The 19,358-nt window shown below is 38.0% G+C and overlaps 1 pseudogene; it reads right to left on the reverse strand.

Annotated features, from left to right (window-relative positions):
• The window catches only part of LOC100450103 (cyclic AMP-dependent transcription factor ATF-1-like), a 49,488-nt pseudogene extending 40,385 nt beyond the window's left edge, over positions 1-9,103 (reverse strand).
• Positions 9,104-19,358: the final 10,255 nt, after the last annotated feature.

Below are 19,358 nucleotides of genomic sequence, written 5' to 3' on the forward strand. Positions count from 1 at the left end.
AGCCTCAGGTAATCTTTTATAGTAACACAAATGGACTTACAAAATATATATCTGGACATGTTTTATCTGTACCGTTAAAAAATTAAAGTTCTATGTTTTATAATACCATGCCACATAACCATTTCTGAGATTTAAGAGCAATACATTGTTATCATTATTTTACTTGCCAATAAGAAGGGGAAAAAGGAATGTGTCTATACCAAAACAACTGTATGTCCTTGATGTGGTTTGGCTGTGTCCCCCTCAAATCTCATCTTTAAATTGTAGCTCCCATAATTCCCAAGTGCTGTGGGAGGGACCCAGTGGGAGATCATTGAATCATGGGGTTGGTTTCTCCTATATTCTTGTCATGGTAGTGAGTAAGTCCCACAAGATCTGATGATTTTATAAGGGGTTTCCCCTTTTGTTTGCCCCTCATTTTCCTTTTGCCTGCCACCATGTAATATGTGCCATTCACTTTCTGCCATGATTGTGAGGCCTCCCCAGCCATGTGGAACTGTGAGTTCATGAAGTCTCTTTCCTTTATAAATTACCCAGTCCCAAGTATGTCTTTATCAGCAGTGTGAAAACAGATTAATTCAATCTTGTAAGCAAGATATCTGTGAAAGAGTAACTTTCAACGAAACTCTCAAAATTAACTTTGTGGGGCTAAAATTGCAGGTAGAATTTTTTCTTTTAATCACTTGAATAAAAATAACCTTAAGGATCTTAAAAAGTTACCACTTTATGAGAAAAGGAGAATTAGATGTATCAAAAATAAAATTTGAAATGTAAAACTCAGCCCACTTTACCTGATTTCAAGCAGACTATCAGCATAAATTAGATCTGAATTACTACAAACACATAGTTTTACAATGAAAGCTACAAGATTCCTTATTATAAGAGAGTTTTATTTGGGGCTCAAATCTTTTAAATATTTTGTTTGTGGGATTCTCATTTAGAGTACTCATGAACGTAAAGAATTATAAATCTTGTTTTCTTGTAACAGTAATGAATGAAGCAACTTAGCATAAGTTGTGTACTGGAGCAATGTAACAAAAATGAATATGAGATAACCTAATATTTTATAACATAATGAAACTGATGTGGGCCAAAGAAATCCTGTGACAAGCTGTATCCATAAGCAGTAACAGAGCAAATACAAATAAAATGGCAATATAGTTTTATTGGACTGTAAACCACTAATATGGTTATGTAAAAAAAATGGGACTTCTATGTGTGATTATATAGTGGATTATTATGCATGGATTGACTTTCGCCACAGAAAACAATTATGCATCCTAGGATCCTAGATAAGAGTGTATGTTATGTGTACTTATAAAAATAAATATAATTAAATTAAATTTTTAATTAAAGATGTGAATAATGAAAAAATGTCACTAGTACTTATAGATATCTTTGAAAAGTTCTCATAAAAATAGTAATAAGCTGAGCGTGGTGGCTCACACCTGTAATCTCAACACTTTGGGAATCTGAGGCGGGTGGATCACCTGAGGTCAGGAGTTTGAGATCAGCCTGGCCAACATGGTGAAATATCATCTCTACTAAAAAATATATATAAAAATTAGCCAGTCATGGTGACATGCCTGTAGTCCCAGCTACTCTGGAGGCCGAGGCAGGAGAATTGCTGGAATCCAGAGGCAGAGGTTGCAGTGAGCCAAGATCATGTCACTGCACTCTAGCCTGGGCGACAGAGCAAGACTCTGTCTCAAAAAAAACAAAACAAAAACAACAACTAATAGTAAATTTAAGAATCAGTAGAGGGTTCTACATTTGTTGCTTAAAAATAATACAATTATGGAACTATGCTCATTGTCTACTACTAAAGTTTCCCATAATGCCATAATAACTTCTTTGTTCCGCTCATTCATTATTACAAAACTTTTTTTGTTTTACCGATTTTTGAATAAGTGACACTTTTAAAGGAAGATGAAAACTTACGTGATAATTATATTCTCTGTATATAGAATTTTCGGTGTTTAACTCTGCTCAAAGTAAAGGTATAAAAAATTGAGGTTTATCAGAATATTTTGATGTATAAGATTATGAAGCTATTTGGGTGTTTATCTTCATAATTTTTAATAAATGTATTAAACATCCCCAAATAACTATTTTGGTATAGTTTCACGTACACATCTTGGATTATTAGACTCCATGCCAAAATTTAAATCATTCTATAGAAAAAGTCACATATTGATTTTTAAAGGGTAATGCACAACAACGACTCAATCCGCTGTACTGACAACAGCAAAGGAAATCAATACCAGCCAAGGTACAAGGTTCAGGAAAAATTTAAAAAGAACGACACTGCTAAGCTAGTCATCATTCATTAAGTTTCACAATTTTTATGCAAAAAGAAAGAAGAGGAAAAAGCCAGGGATGTTGATGAATCAGCCTCAAAGCTTTTCACAGTATCACCACCAACAATACTCAAATATGTCAAAGCCTGTGTGAAAAATGAAAACCAGTGACAATGAAAGCATTCAGCTTGAAAGATATATTACCTCTTTCCCATGTCACACTTCAGAAACAATACAAAACACGATTACTAGTCCCAGCGGAAGGAAGGACTCTTTACAAGTGATATTACCATTTCAAAATATCTTTGTATAAAGGCAGAGCAAAATAAAGACTCTGAAACATCAGGACTTCTGAGACAGAGTTGGAATTTCTGTATAAGAAATATATTCCTGGATAGAATAAAGATGGCAGATGGGAATGGAAAGGAGTCAGTTTGCATATCACTGGTTCATGCTTAGTTGGGATTCAGTAAGAGGAATAAAAATTTGTAACTATAAAGGCTGTACATATATTATTAGCATGAGTAGTGTGGATTTGATAGAGCATAAAATTTAAATCAAATGTTTGTATGCCACTGGCAGAGGTGCCAGTGCCCCCAAAGGAAGTCCCCATTCAGAGCTTAAAGTGTGAAATGTCTGCAAATCAGTTGAAAATTAACATGCAATCTAGTTGGTGATGAGATTCCATTTCTGGTCTGTGCTGGCCATTTTATGAAACCTCTAGGAGTCTAAACAGGAAAGAAGAATAGTACATTTCAAGTGCTGTGTTCCTTTCCTTTTTTTCTTCAGGCACTGTGCAGTATGAACTCATTTCTCTAAAGGTGAGGACTTTCCTAAGAACTAAGGGAAAAAGTTCAATTTTTTAAATGAACTATCTTAGTCTGTGCAAGCTGCCATAACAAAACAATACAGCCTGGGTGGCCTAAATACCAGAAATTTACTTTCTTAGAGTTTGAGATGCTGGGGAGTCCAGGATCAAGGTCCCACATAGTTTCTAGTGAAGGCTCTTTTCCTGGCTTTAATAGAGCTGCTTTCTCCCACTGTTCTCTCTTGGTGAAGAGAGAGAAAGCTCTTTGGTCTCTTTTTATAAGTACACCAATCTTGTTAGATCAGGGCCCCATCCTTATATGACCTCTTTTAACTTTATTTTCTCCTAAAGACTCTATCTCCAAATAACAGTCACATTTGGGGTTAGGACTTCAACACCTGAACCTGGGGTGAAGGGGGGACACAATTCAGTCAGTAGCATGAACTACGACAAAATGTTACATAATCTAAACTAATAAAGCTAAGATGGGGGGATCATCACTTCAAAATTACTTAAACTAATTTTAGGGTTTTAAAAACAATTTTACTCTAATGGTTTAGTTCCTTACAAGACATTAAAAATGGTCATGGTAGCTTTTGCCAGTTTGCCTAATCACTAATGTGAGAATCATTCAGGTGTGCCTGCATGCGAATGCATATGTTTTAACTTACATTTAAACAACTATTAGTGCTTAAGAAATACAATCTATTTTTATGTATTGTCACATGTTCAAAAATTGTATTTAGGGTATTTGTTGAAGAAAGAAAACCTGTGATACATCTCAGAACTAAGATACTAGAGTTAGCTTTGCTGAATATCCTCAACCATCTACTTTGAGCCAAGATGCCCGAACAATGTCCATGCTCACAACACATTCTTTTATTCATCCTAATACAACTAAAACAGATTATATCTATCGAGACATAGTAAATAAACTTGAAATAAGTAACTGACTAAATGAACATTAAATTAACACAACAGAGTGTGCAACTAAGGTTGTATGAATTCTTCCTCCCTAAATTCAAAGCTCATGGCTTAGTGAGGGTGCCACATTTAAAAAATTATTACTTTAAGAAAATTGATGATACACAGATAAATGTCTACATCTGTATCTGTACCTCCTGTGTACCTGATCTTTCTCTCAATTTCCCTGTTTCAACAGAAAAGATAACATTCATACAGCTAACTTCATCATTTGCTGAGTAATATTTCTACTAACCCACTTGGCATAGGTTATGAGGAAGTAGGTATGACCTAATACAAATCTTATTTTTTGCTCTTTCACTCCAGTCTCAGGCAGGTTTTGACATAGAAGCACTCCCAAATATTTAGGTTGTTTCAGTGAAATACTTTTGGAGGTGCTGGTGCCACGTAGATGTCAGGAGAGGAACGGTGGTTGTCTATACATTCGTCCTCAATAGATGTGCTTTTTGACAGATGTGCTTTTTGATGGAAGGCTTTTGATGGGGGGAATTATTCATAGTCTGGTGTTTCATTAATTCCTTTGCACAAGTTTGTTTATAGTCTGTAAATTCAGCCATTAGTTTTCTATCTATCAGTGGTTATATTTGTAACTAAACCCAGCTTTACAAGCTTCTTTTAAAACTCTTTGGTTATACCTGCTAAAGCTAAATATGTACCTACCCCATGATTCAGAAGACAAGTTCTAGCGTGTACCTAGCAACATAATGCTAATTAGGCCCAAACTGATAGTTTCCAAAATGCTCTTTATTTTTGCCCATCAGCAAAAAATAGAATGGATAATTACACTGTGCCATATTCAGAGAACTGCATACTATACAGCAATGGGAATGAATGTACACAAATACATCAAAAATGTGATGAATCTCACAGGAATGACATTGAGCAGAAAAAAAAAAACTGAGCTAAGACTTCAGACTATGATTTCATTCATGAGACGTTCAAAAATTAACAAAACAATTTACAGTTTTAGAAGCCAGAAGAGTGGTTACCTTTGGTATGGGATTGTTGAAAAGAAGGGAAATGAGGGAAGCTTCTGGGTGTTGATAATACTTTTTCATCTTGGTGCTAGTTAAAAAATTGCCTTCAGCTGGTGAAAATGTAATGCACTGCAGACATAATTTGTGTGTTTTTCTACATAATATAGTTCAATAAAAAGTAAATACACAACAAACAAATACACAATACTCTCAAAGACAATTGTGTGGGGGTGGTTAAGGCAGCTTGAAATGTTATAAACTCTGTTTAAAGTGTATATGCACTCAAGTTTTTAAGCCTTTGATTTATATTTCTTATAGATTTAATGATTAAAAATCTCAAATTTTCACATCCAGTCATTGGGATGTCTTGTACAGATTTAGCTTTATAGAACTATCTCACTTGGTAATTTTATATAACTGTCTCACTTGATAATTATATCAGCTAATCCTTTTTCTCTCCAAGAATACTATGGTAATATTCTCCATGAAATTACTGATTTTCTTCTCTTCGTGATTTCTGCCTTATAGTTATTCACCCTCCCACTCCTATTTCTTTCATTTCTGTATTAGTTCATTCTCATACTGCTATTAGGATATACCTGAGACTGGGTAATTTATAAAGGAAAGAGGTTTAATTGACTCACAGTTCAGCATGACTATGGAGGCCTCAGGAAACTTACAATCATAATGGAAGGGGAAGAAAACATGTCCTACTTCATATGGCAGCAGTAATGAGAAGAATGAGTGCCCAGCAAAGGGGGAAGCCATTTATAAAACCATCATCTCTCCTGAGAACTGACTCACTATCAGAAGAACAGGATGGGGAAAACTGCCCCCATGATTCACTTATCTCCACTTGTCCCTCCCATGACACATGGGGATTATGGGAACTATAATTAAATATGAGATTTGGGGGGTTGACACAGCCAAGCCACATCAATCCACCCCTGTCCCCTCCAAAATCTCATGTCCTCACAATGTAAAGCACAATCATGCCCTTCCAACAGTCTCCTAAAGTCTTAACTCATTCCAGCATTAACGCAAAGGTCCAAGTCCAAAGTCTCATATGAGACAAGACAGGTCCCTTCCACCTATGAGTCTGTCAAATCAAAAGCAAGTTAGTTACTTCCTAGTACAAGAGGGGTGCAGGCATTGGGTAAATACACCCATTCCAAATGGGAGAAATTGGCCAAAGCAGTGGGGCTACAGGTCCCATACAAGTCCGAAATCTAACAAGACAGAAATTAAATCTTAAAGCTCCGAAATAATCTGCTTTGACCCCATGTCTCATACCCAGGTCATGCTGATGCAAGAGGTAGTCTCCCACAGTGTTGGGCAGCTCCACCCCTGTGGCTTTGCAGGGCACAGCACCTCTCCAGCTGCGTTCACTGGCTGGCATTGAGTGTCTGCAGCTTTTCCAGGTGCATGGTGCAAGCTGTCAGTGGATCTCCCATTCTTGGGTCTGGAGGATGATGGCCCTTTTCTCATAGCTCCATTAGGCAGTGCCCCAGTGGGGACTCTGTGTGTGATGCGGGGGCTCCAACCCCAAATTTCCCTTACACACTGCCCTAGCAGAGGTTCTCCATGAGCATCCTGCCCTTGAAGCAAACTTCTGCCTGGGCATCCAGGCATTTTCATACATCTTCTGAAATCTAGACAAAGGTTCCCAAACCCCAATTCTTAACTTCTATGCACTCACAGGTTCAACACCATGTGGAAACTGCCAAGGCTTGGGGCTTGCACCCTCTGAAGCCATGACCCAAGCTGTACCTTGGCCCTTTTTAGCCATGGCTGGAGCTGAAACAACTGGGACACAGGGCACCATTTCTGGAGCCTGCATATAGCAGAGGGCACTGGGCATGGCCCACCAAACCATTTTTCCCTCCTAGGCCTACAGGCCTGTGATAGGAGGGGCTGCCATGAAGTTCTCTGGCATGCTCTGGAGATATTTTCCCCATTGTCTTGGTGATTAACATTTTGCTCCTCATTACTTATGCAAATTTCTGCAGCCAGTTTGAGTTTCTCCCCAGAAAATGGGGTCTTTTCTATTACATAGTCAGACTGCAAATTTTCCAAACTTCTATGCTCTGTTTCCTCTTGAACACTTTGTCACTTAGAAATTTCTTCTGCCAGATACCCTAAATCATCTCTCTCAAGTTCAAAGTTCCACAAATGTCTAGGGTAGGGGCAAAATGCTGCCAGTCTCTTTGCATAGCAAGAGTGACCTTTACTCCAGTTCCCAACAAGCTCCTTATCTCCATCTAGACTGCCTCAGCCTGGACTTTATTGTCCATATCACTATGAGCATTTTGGTTAAAGTCATTCAACAAGTTTCTAGGAAGTTCCAGCCTTTCCCAGATATTCCTATCTTCTGAGCCCTCCAAGTCTCTGGGAAGTTCCAAACTTTCCCACATTTTCCTGTCTTCCTCTGAGACCTCCAAAAGATTCCCACCTCTGCATGTTACCCAGTTCCAAAGTCACTTCCACATTTTGGGGTATCTTTACAGCCGCACCCTACTCTACCAGTACCAGTTTCCTGTGTTAGTCTGTTCTCACACTGCTAATAAAGACGTACCTGAGACTGGGTGATTTATAAGGGAAAGAGGTTTAATTGACTCACAGTTCAGCATGGCTGGGGAGGCCTCCAGAAACTTACAATCATAGCAGAAGAGGAAGCAAACACATCCTTCTTCATGTGGTGGCAGCAAGGAGAAGAATGAATGCCCAGCAGAGGGGGAAAGCCCATTATAAAAACCATCAGATCTCATGAGAACTTACTATCACGAGAACAGGATGGAGGAAACTACCCCCATGATTCAGTTACCTCCACCTGTTCCCTCCCATGACACATGGGAACTACATTATGGGAACTACAATTCAAGATGAGATTTGGATGGGGAAACAGCCAAACCATATAACTTTTCATTTCAGAATACTAGACATTTATTTCCTTGGTTTTGGCTTCTTTGAAAACTACTTTAAGATATATTTGCTATGGCTGAATATCTGTCTCCCCCTAAATTTCCATGTTGAAGCCTAATCCCCAGTGTGATGATATTTAGAGGAGGGGACTTTGGGAAGTAACCAGGTCATGAAAGCAGAATCTTGTGAATGGGATTAGTGTCCTTATAAGAAGAGACACATGAGAGCTTGCTTTCTTTCCCTCTCCCTTTCCTCTCACACTCCTCTGTGTGAGGATACAAGAAGGTGTCCATCTGCAAACCACAAAGAGCTTCCTCACTAGGAATCCAATCAGCCAGGACATTGATCTTGGACTTCCCATCCTTCAGAACTGTAAGAAATAAATTTCTGTTGTTTAAGCCATCCAGTCTATGGTACTTTTGTTTAGTCACCTAAACTAATTATGACAGTATTCTTAGATCACATACATAGCATATAGTTCACATTTAAAAATCCTAAGAGACCAAAATTAGTGATCACCACTGCTCACCCATTTGCACAACATAGAAAAGACATGATCTTCATCCATTAACTTTATTAATCAAATTCATATTTCTAACCCTCAACACAATTAATAAACATTCTAAATATGAAAGTGACATAAACAATTCCGAAATTAAATCAGTGCATTCATTGTGCTGGACTTCTATTAACTTCAATAGGAATAGCACTTTGTTTAAGAGGCTGAATAAGAGACCCAGACCCAGGGAATGAGATACACGGTTTTACTCTGGGGGATGAAAAATATATACCCCCTCCAGGGTAGTCCATCTACAGAGGTCTGTGGCCCCCAGGACATGAAAGATTTTGAGGTTCTGTATGTATACCTGGGGCAAAATGGCAAAGAGGAAATAAACACAATGTTCGATAGAAGAATAGGGTGGCTATCCTTAGCAACAAAGGTTGTATATTTCAAAGTGACCAGTGTCATGCCACATTTGTCAGCAGGTCACTCTGAGTGTACCTTTAGCTGTCTCCTTTCCTTTGGCTCGCCTGTCTTTCATCCCAGCAGCATGCACCCTTTGCTCACATGGTTTCTCCATTTCCCCTAAGTCAGTGACAACTTGGGTCATCGAGACGTGGCTGTCCTACCAGGGGGCTCAGGATAGACATCAGCATGCCATATCATTGGTTGGGTGCCTACTATAAGATGTTATCTTTCACACTGGCAGTGAAAAGCTCATTATGAGACCTCAGTAATGCTCAGCATAGATAGCATGCTTCATCCCTAATTCCTGGAGGATGTCCTGCAATTCCACAATAGGCTGCCAAGAGACTTGGGGACATCTGCCTTATTTGGCCAGGCTTCCTTGCAGCCCACAACCACCCATATAAGGGAGAGTGTGAACATATTCTCATTATTGGTGCCATAGAGGCACTGCCTCAGGGCAGGGTGGTTTGTGATGGATGCCATTTAACTCCCCTTAAATTTGGAGCGTATAATATCCCCTGCCCCCATGTCCCATGGACAGAGAAGTCACCCCACAATCAACTCTCTTCCATTCTGTAGGAACCTATTCCACAATTCCACAGTGGCATAGCCCTGCATTGCGGTGTGCAGCCCTACAAGACTTGCCCCCTTTCAGATGAAAGCAAGTCTTGTAGGGCTACTCCTTATAGGTGCAGTTGGTCTGTCTTTATCTTGGTAGTAGCTATGGGACAGGTGGAGAGCATGGGAACTTCTGTGGACTCATAAAGGTCCTCACTTTCCTCCCCACTAGACATCTCCATGGAGACCCTGGACATAAGATCCAAGACAATTCAGCCATGAAAGCCTCAACTTATTGACGTGGCAGCCTTCAAACAGGCTACCCAACAAGCCAGGGTCTCCGTTCCATTATCCTGGTCCCACAGGTGGGGCACCAAGGTCTCCGACATTTCAGCCTGAAATTAATGTGGCATCTCTTTCTAGTCACAGCTCATCCTGTAACTGATGAACTCTTGCCTATGATTCAAGCTCGCTTCAGTGGCTGCTCAGAGTGCAGTCAGAAGTGGCCAGCCAACCACAGCTGCCAGAGCCCAGACATCTTACTTTTGCTCAGTTAGATCTGCCTTGTGCAACAACTGTTCTAGACCCTTCAGCGTTTACACGGTGTCCCACTACTCACACACTGAGCCCCATTTCATTAAAGATAGTAGCTACAGGCTCCCACATAGAAGTGGATGGCCAACCCAAGATTTTCCTCTTCACCCATCCCATTGTCTTGGCACTCATGGGGATTTCCTCAACCTCATACTGGGCTTGCCAATTGTCATACAGACCCCTATTAACTTCAGTAGGGATAGCACCATGTTCAAGAGGCAGAGGAAGAGACCTGAAACCACCAAAGGACATATAGGTTTTTACTGGGGGACTTATATCAGGGATGGTCTAGTGGTGGCATGCTAGGCAAGAGAAACAGTTCCATTTGTAAAAAGCATACAGTTTCCATAGATCATGTGTATCTGCATTCTCAAGGAATGCTTAAGTTATTGCTATCAGGTGCATCTCCCAAAAAGCTATAAACAGAAGGAGGCAGTATGGTCTGTCAAATAATTCAGGAATGATTTTTGTTGGCTAATATAAGCACCACATGAAAATCCTCAGAGGATTTGATCTGGTTTCCCCAGCCTCAATGAATAAGGATGAAGCTGGTGAAAATGGATGCAAGTTCTAAAACATGCTATTTGAAAAACTTTAGTAAATTCTTCTATCATAGTACAGCAAGAAGCTCATGGCAGTGCTAATAGAGAGTGAAAAGGACATTTTCTGAATGCATGTGGGACTATTATTCTAGGTTTCATGTACAATAGAGACTGGACCAGGTTATTAATTTAGATCAGCACTCAAGTCAATATTATTTTCTCTTCCTTTTTCACCTCTGTATTCCTACAGCCCAGCATAAGATATATTGCATGTAGCAGGCAATGCAAACATCTTTTGACTACATGCGTACATAATTTGAAGAATGAATGGAGCAAGAGGGATTTGAGAGTAGGTCATTTGCTCTGGGCCTAATGAGCAGAACTGTGAATGGCCTATAAGAGGTAGAGACATGTGGGTGTGCATTAACAGATACTTAATGAGCAGTTTAATTACCATGCTGAGTCTGGCCTATATTACAATGCATTATTGTAAGGCTATAAATTATTTATGTGGCTTAAACATATGTATCTGCTTTCATCCTCTTTTTTTTCTAAATACTTGGTATTAACTAGCATCTTGACAAAAAATGCAATTATATGTATTTCCTTAAGATAAGGAAGAAAATATACCTAGAATGGAAAAATCAATTTGTGAAATCTATATTTTTCATGTTATAAAGTATTTTCACTTTGAGAATTACCAGGATTAATTGACCTCATTTGTTCTCCATGTGGCAGTATTCAGACCTTCCAATAGATGTATTCCCCCTTCACCCAACAAGTGAACAATAATTTCTTAAAAAATTCCTTTTGGAAACATTCCCAGATTTAAGTAAATATGTTGAAAATAGAACTGAGAAAATAGTGCTTTTCAAAGGGAAAATCATAAAGGTAACTTTTAGATGGAAACTAATTTTTGTTGAATTAAAGAGAAATGTGTTACCAGAGGGCTGTGAAATACCAGCACAATGGTGAGTAGTGAATGAGTACGCGGCTCATCAAGACTCCAGCACGAAGGAACTTCAAACATTACTTTAAAGATGGAAATGGGTATGGCTCCACACAGTTTTTAAAATAAACACACTTGGGTCTATTGTATGGCCTGAGTAGCAGTGCCCTTAGTAAAAACATAGGTGAACTGGGATCCATCAACTTATAGCCACAATTGAAAGAAAACCAATTTCGTTAATGGAGGTAGGTTCCCAGAAAGATTACATGATATTATAATTAACTACTTAAGAAAGACAGGCAGGATATGAGTAAGTGTACTAAGTTCAATTCTAAAGTTGTGACAGAAGCAGTAAGCAGTCAAAATAGCAAATGACTCTGACGTTTTTGTTTTTTAATTTGAGAGTAATGGGGGTTTTTTTGCATTGCAAAAAGTCAAAGAAAAACATTAAGAGAAAGTCTATATTTGTTCCAACAAACTCATTGCAATGAAACATAGAGAAAAATGGTCCAGAATGTGTCCGGGAAATTTCTTCTATGCATACTGAATGGCTGCTTCACTCTCTAGCAATTTCGTGAATGTACTACATGAAGAAGACAAATGAAGCAATCTAGGTTTGAGCCACTCAGCTTCAGGTTGTTACACAGTCACAAATTGAACATCCCTAAATATTTAATAACTGCAACAAAGGATGAGGGATGCATGATAGTAGGGAAACAACTGAAAGTATATGGCTATTGATGGTGAGCCTACCATAATAGATACAGGTACACACAAATATATGAACTTAATCACTCACCCCGCCTTCTTCTGTTGTGCACACCCTATGTAAGGCTTATGAAAAATTTCTAAAATGATTAAAAGAACATGATTGACTCTGCACTCAATGATCTTGGATATAATATTATAGTAGGGCCATAGACTAGTGACTCAATATTCCGGAAATCATATATACCTGTGAGAATCAAATGAAAATGATGAGATTCTTCCTTTAGGGGAAAGAAACCACATTTACACAGATATCCATGTAATTCTACATGTAATTTTGGTGGTTCACATACCTCTAAAGCCCATTCATGGGCCCAGGAGTTCATGGATTACATGTCCCAACTCTTGCCTAGATGGTCTTCCCATACCTAATTTCCTACCATGATTCCAAATTTTATGCTAGTCTGACATATGCAAGAAAGTTTTTACTGTCACATTGTACTGGCTATATATTGCTTCATACATGTTAACTACCCCAAAACTTAGCAGCTAAAAACAAATATATCTATATATATATATATATAGTTTCAAGATTAGGTCAGGAATCTTGGAAGCACCTTAGCTGAGTGGTCTGGTTCATCACCTCTCAAGAAGTTGCAGGCAAGATGTTTGCTGGCACTGCAGTCATCTTTGAATCTGACTGGGTCAGGAATATCTGCTTCTAAGCTTACTCACATGGCTGATGGCAGGATGTGTCTGTTCTCTGTCGGTTGTTGGTTGCAGTCCTCAGTTTCTCATCATATGGGCCCCTTCATCAGGCTGCTCAGACTTGGCAGCTAGCTTTTCCCAAGAGAACCAAGATGACTGAAGAGAAAGCCATAGTGTCTGGTATGACCTAGGCTCAAAAGTGAAATAATTGGTTATAATCTATTGTTCGCACACAACAACCTTGATACAACATGAAAGAGGACTTCTCAAGGGTATGAGCACTAAGTGATGAGGATCACTGGGGGCCACCTTAGAATCTGGCTACCAAAACATTCAAACTGAAATAGTGAACACATCGTTGAACTAATGGAGTTGGAGTGGTTAAGCAATGTGGTGCATAACCTAGTTTGTGAAATTAATTGTATGATACTGATCAAGTAAATCACCCTCATATGCAGAATAGGAGGCTTTGATTAAATAAATTCTCAGGTCTATTCCAGCTTTAATACTGTGTGGTCAGATTGCTTTCCCATTATAAGTCCAATGTATACCAATCACATGGCTATTAGGGAAGAAATCCTAAGATTCACTCAAACCCAGTGTAGAGTCAGTCAACAAATGCTGAAATGTAATAATTATTGATAATAAATCTGCTATCCACAAATATATGCTTTCACTATAAATTTTCTTACCTGGTAATTATTAGTGAACTGACAAAATGTCAGCAATGTCTTTTAAAAATTGAGTGCTTTGAATTGTTTTAGGATTTTATTAGCAAAACTTTGGTATACATTAAGACATCTCCAGCTTATAGACAACTCCTAACACAGGCCTACAAAATTTTCTCAAATCCATTTTAGGTCATCTTGGGTATGTTGTCATCAGGAAGGAGCAGTTTATGAATGACTGCCTCAAGGACTTTTGAGGAGGATTGCAGGTTGTTGAAGTGGAAAAGCCTTTTAGGGGATCAAAATATATCCTAATATCAACCCTGAGGTCTCCTGTTGCATAGTCAAGCATGGCTGCATAAAATAGATTGAATAAAACTGGAACCATTAGATATCCCTGCTTCCCAGGGTTAGTGATGGATGTGATGGATGGCTCTGGCCAGATGCCATCAACACTAACTTGACCAGTCATCTCATCATGAAACTTTTAAGCTGTTGGTAAACTTCTCTGGCAAACCAACTTTATTGCAGTTGTCAGAGCAGAGATTTTCTGCTGTCAGCAAAAGTTATGGTAGATTAATAATCACAACATTGACAGCTGAAGAGATGTAATAATCCTATTCAATGTAAGATGGTATTACTAGAACTATGTAACATATCCCTAAGAAAATCTTAAGGTGAGCCATTCTTGATTTTCCAAAATGATTAAAATGAATGACATATACTTATCATTTAATGGGATTCAGCAAATATTTAATGAGGACACTTCAGGAAATAAGATGAGTAGGAGCTTTATCCTCAGGTAGCTTACAATCTCAACTTTGAAGGAAATAGAATGCAAACAATTATGAGGTTGATGAATAGTAATTGCCATAATTGGTTTTTGCAATTCTTGTAATGAAAGTCATTCTGAGGGTTTATAATTAAAAATTTGACAACTAGAGAGTAAAATACCTGTCTTGTGTTTTTGTCTTTGGTATTTCCAGCTACACCATCATGCATTCTCTCCATTCCCCCTCCCTCTTTCTTTTTCTCTCTCTCTCCCTCAACCACCTCCTTTTCTCCCTCCCTCCCCCTTCCAATAAGCTCCTCTGCCTTCTGGCTTTTATTAGGATTTGGCCAATGGGGAGCCACACCATGAAAATAAAGAATAAAGCAGATTGCCTTCAGGATATTTATTCTCCAGCTCCTTACCTGGCAGGATCACCCCCAGTTGACTGAGTCCCTTGACCAATGAGTCACACTATCTCTCCCTTCATCTCTTTGGGCCTAGCATGGTAAAAGCCTGAGAGTTCTGTACTATCCTTGTGGTTTCTTTATACATAGAGACTACCCCCTGTTGAAAAATGAACATTGTGTTAAACTGCTCTTGCATTATTCTAATTAGAGGGTTCTGTTTTCTGTTAGGATACAAAAAATTCAAGCACATTTCTCCCTTCTGCTATGAGAACTCCTGGCCTTTAAGTCTTCTCCTGCCCATATATTAGTTTTGTCTCTGGGTCATTTGTCTTATCTCTTTCCCAGAGCAGATCATTTTGGAGATAAACAAAGCAAAGTAAAACAAAACAAACCAACAAAAAATTGAGCCCTACACACAAATGTTTGCCTGAGACACATCATTTGGCTCACTAGCCAGTGGTTATTTTGTATTTGTGTCTCTGCCTCTTTGTTTCTGCTTTAATGAGGACTAGGAGAGGGAACCAGCGGACCAGTGAGAGGGAAGAAAAAAAGGTAAATACAGAGTAAACAAAGTAAGTGCTAGACATGTAATTCTACCATAAAAATTCCTATTTCACTGCAGTGGATTTCTATACTGAGAAAACTCAAAATCAAGCAAGGGGAGGGGAGAAAGAGAACAGACTATGAGGGGACAGGTAAATTCTAAGAATGCAACAGGGTAGAGGATTGTCCCTCTCCACACTATTCTCCCCTGTTGCATTCTTAGACATAAAAAGATTAGGGCATACTTACATTTAATAAGATAATTAACCGTTGAATTTATTTTGGGAGAGAACTAAAGAATACTTATAACACCCATTTAAAATAATTCATAACATTTCTATTTAAATTCCCCTTCAATAAGATCTTATTGCATAAAGTAGAGAACATTATATATTAAAGTGCTGAATGATAAATGTTTATAAGACAGAGAGATTTTAAATTCTATTACAGCTACACACAGACATACACACAGGAAGATAACACAATTTCATGTCAGGGTATTTACTCATTGTGCTTAAGTCATTAGTGGCTACTAGTAAATTGAAGTATATGTGCATTTCACATGGATGTTAGAATTTCACATCTGGAATGGATCTCTTGGCTGAGACTAAACTTACTCAAAACTTGTTTTTGTATATAAGTTACAGAATCATTCCTAACTAACCAGTAATCACATTTCATTATGAAAACAGAAACAGGCTCTTGTGTAACTCAAAGACACAGATGGTAGTTGGGCAAACCAGTACTTCATGACAGAAAAAAGATAAATACCTCTCTTTTTATTTGTATTATTCTTGTAAAAATAATTAATGCTTATTATAAAACATTCATATAGTAGAGTGCGTTGGACTAAATAGGGCCACAATTTGTTGCAACTCCTCCTATTAAGAGATGAAGTCTATTTCTCCATTCTTTGAATCTAGCCTGGCTTTGTTATTTGCTTTGAAGAATAAAATAGAGCAGAAGTGACCCTGGGTGACAACCAAGCCTGGGCTTCAAGATAGATTGTGTTTTTTGTTTTGTTTTGTTTTGTTTTTGCCCTCTTGGAGCACTGCTGCCCTGTGAACAAACTTAGATAGAAACCATGGAGAAAGAGGTCTAGCTATCTCAAGTCGTTACAGTACAGCACAGGCCCCAGATATGTGAGTGAGATTATTCAGGACTAGCTAGTCCCTAACTAACCCACGAACTTTTTTTAGACACAAGAGTGAACCTAGACATCACACAGAATAAAGATAAGCCATCCAAATTGAACCTTGCCCAAATTGCCAATTACACAATTGTAAGCAAGTAAATGGATTTTAGTTGATGACACCAAGCTTTGGGTTGCTTTGTTATGCAGCAATAGACAGATAATATATAAAGGAAAGCATAAAACAATAGGCAAAAGTTTCCCTACCCAGATTCTCCCAACTCCATTCCCCAGAAAGTATAATGCATTATCATGGTTAACTTTTTCATCTTTGCTCATTCTTCCAGACATTTTATGTGCCTTGCGAAATAGAAAGATGAATGAATAAATTAGATGAAAGGAAAAAAGAAAGAAAGAGGAAGGAAGAAAAGAAAGAAGGAAGGAGGAAGGGAAGGAGGGAGGAAAGAAGAGAAGGAGAAGGAGAGGAAGGAGGAAAGGGAGGAAGGAAAGAAAAAGAAATCACAACTGGTATATCATATTTTTTGCAGCTTTTGCTTTAACTAAGAATATAGCATAAAGCATTTTTCATACCAATACATGAACGCATCCTTCATTCCTTTCAAAAACAACTGTGTAATATTAGTATCGTGAGGCCATACTTTAACATATCCTAATTGGTGCACCAGTAGATAGTTGACATTATTTCCCCAATACAAAATGTTATTGCAACTAATTTTATCATGTTTTTTAAAACTTATACAAGCATGTCTGAATAAAGTAGACTCTAAGTGTCATTGCTAGGTAGAAGATATTTACCTTTTCAATTTTTGACAGGAAGTTCCAAATTGTGATCCTGATAATTGGTACCTATTTAGTGTATTTTTTTCCTGAATTTTTGGGCTGTTTCTGCCTGTTGCTGACCAACTTGTATAGGAATGCACATGCTTGTTTTTACTATATTTAGATTTCAAACAGTGCTGATTATTGTGGGGATGTTGCCTTTCTGTGATGCTTTAGTGCAACCCACAACCAGTAATAGTTTGTATGCTCACTTTTCCTAAGTTTGTAACAACCAGTTTACCCAGTGCATGTGATCTATTTAAAACTACCTTCAGAGCAAATGCAGTTCATAGAATCTGCTTATGTCCAGGAAAAAGTTCAGTGCTCTGCCAAATCCATTCAGCTTGAAGTCAGGAAGCCTGTAGTCATTTCCAATGAGTTCTAATGAGATAGTACATTGCAGAAAATGATAAGAAAGGATGTAGAAATTTGAAGGAATGTCTGAGTAAGATACATAAACAAAGCCCAGGTACAGCACAGAACTATGAAACTTGACACAAATAAAAAAAACTTTTCAGAGGAAAAAAATCCCCACCTTATTCACATATGTACTGAAATAGAGAATATAAAAAGAAAACACAGTAAACTTTCTGAGATTTATATTGCAGGTGTATGGTTCCTGCTGTTTCCCTTCCAGATGTGTTATCCATCAAAGAGCTACTCTATTAACCCTGGTGGATAAGTCAGCTCTATGAGACATGGAGTAGTCATTTCCTTGGTTATTCAGGGATGCCTGGTAGTCAGGCTAATGCAGAGCTTTGTGCCCTGTCAGTGGCCGCATCTGAAATGTTCCACACCCAGGCAAACTGGGCCTCACATGGCTCATGAGCTCACTGGGTCATAAGGCTCAGAAGGCAGCTGCAAAAGGGCGATGACTCTCTCCTTCTGGCTGCAGATGTTCAACCCCTTCCCTGCACTTCCCTTGCCTCCTGCAGCTCTAGAAAGGGCTCACATAATTCTTGTTCAAATGGTTTTGTGAGCTACCTGCAGCTAGAGAGCAATACCACCATTTAAGGTAAGTTTATATTGTTGGCTCACAAATCCAATTTCAACTGCAGATGCTTCTCAACTTACAACGGAATTACCTTCCAATAAGCGCTTTGTAAGTTAAAAATATTATAAGTCAAAAATGCATTTAGTATCCACAACCTACCAAACATCATAGCTTAACCTGGCCCACCTTAAATGTGCTCTGAACCCATACATTAGCCTACAGTTGGGCAAAAGTATCTAACACAAAGCCTATTTGATAATAAAGTATTGAATAACTCATGTAATTTATTGAATACTGTACCAAAAGTGAAAAGCAGAATGGTTGTACAGGTACTCAAAATGCAGTTTCTACTGAATGCTTACTGCTTTCTTACCATGGTGAAGTCTAAAAATCATACATTGAAGCATCCTAAGTCAGATGCCACCTGTATAATACTTTTACCTGCCTTTTAGTTTATCTGTTACATTTTCCTGCCATGGTACATGCTGCCAGCTTGTAAGAAACTGTAACTACCTTAAGTGGTAAACTATTTTTCTGATACAGCTAAAATAAGTAAATAGCTCCTTGATAAAGGTTTTGTTTAGTTTTAATAACCAAAAGTTGGGTTTTGTTTACATTGGAGAACATTAGAGTTATACCAATAAATGAAAATTTAAATTAATCTGAAATCCAAAAGATTATAAAGTCCATCATCTTTTAAACATTGCTTCATCAGAAGGAGTCAAGGTAGTAGCTAAGATCCTTATTGTTTTTCTCCAAAATAAATATATTCTAAAAATGTGTCAAGGAGTCAGCATAGGTTTAAACGAAATTCCTAACTTTTATGAAGAGATTTTATGATTTTATTTATGAACATAAGGACTCATATTTATGCGTACAAAGTTCCAAGTATTTAGGTTTAGTCTAAATATTGTTTTAGTGATAATAATTTTTAAAATAATAATGAAGATAGTAAGTGCTCAATAAAGATAAGTAATGTATT

Source organism: Pongo abelii, chromosome 5 (genome assembly GCF_028885655.2).
Source record: "Pongo abelii isolate AG06213 chromosome 5, NHGRI_mPonAbe1-v2.0_pri, whole genome shotgun sequence".
In the NCBI taxonomy this organism is placed as follows: Eukaryota; Metazoa; Chordata; class Mammalia; order Primates; family Hominidae; genus Pongo; species Pongo abelii.